This window comes from Balaenoptera musculus, chromosome 15 (genome assembly GCF_009873245.2).
Source record: "Balaenoptera musculus isolate JJ_BM4_2016_0621 chromosome 15, mBalMus1.pri.v3, whole genome shotgun sequence".
Lineage (NCBI taxonomy): Eukaryota > Metazoa > Chordata > Mammalia > Artiodactyla > Balaenopteridae > Balaenoptera > Balaenoptera musculus.
In genome coordinates this window covers 73,121,189-73,121,792 of record NC_045799.1, presented here as the reverse complement: position 1 = coordinate 73,121,792, position 604 = coordinate 73,121,189, and the positions used below count along the sequence as shown (strand labels likewise).

The following is a 604-nucleotide window of genomic DNA, read 5'->3' as shown; positions in this document are numbered from 1 at the left end:
TAGAAAACAGACTGTAGTTGCCAAGGGGGAGGGGGAGTGGGGGAAGGATGGAGTAGGAGTTTGGGATTAGCAGAAGCAAACTATTACATATAGAATGGATAAACAACAAGGTCCTACTGTATAGCACAGGGAACTATACTCATTATCCTGTGATAAACCATAATGGAAAAGAATATGAAAAAAGAATGTATATATATGTATAACCAAATCACTTTGTTGTACAGCAGAAATTAACATAATATTGTATATCAAGTATACTTCAATAAAATAAAATTTTTTAAAAGAATGATAAAGTAAGTTTGATTAACAGATGAAAAACAACAACAACAACAACAGGCACCAACTGTGCAGGGGTCTCTCCTAATCCTTAGTAACAAAAACCTGATTGTACAGTTGGGGTGTTATAAGGGCTGTATAGTCAAAGAGGGACTGGTCTGACTTGAGATTTCTTTAATCTAGCTTCCCATTCTTGGTAGGATTGGGAAAGGCAGTACTATTTTTAAAAATCATTTAAGAGTTCCACAAAAATAAAGACTATACTTTCAGGGATCATTTCTATAGTTTGTTACTAGAGAAGTCTCAAAAACCATAACTCAAAAAGAGT

The 604-nt window shown here is 34.1% G+C and overlaps 1 pseudogene; it reads left to right on the top strand.

Moving 5' to 3' along the window:
• Positions 1-530: 530 nt before the first annotated feature.
• LOC118882129 lies at positions 531-604 on the top strand (annotated as a pseudogene).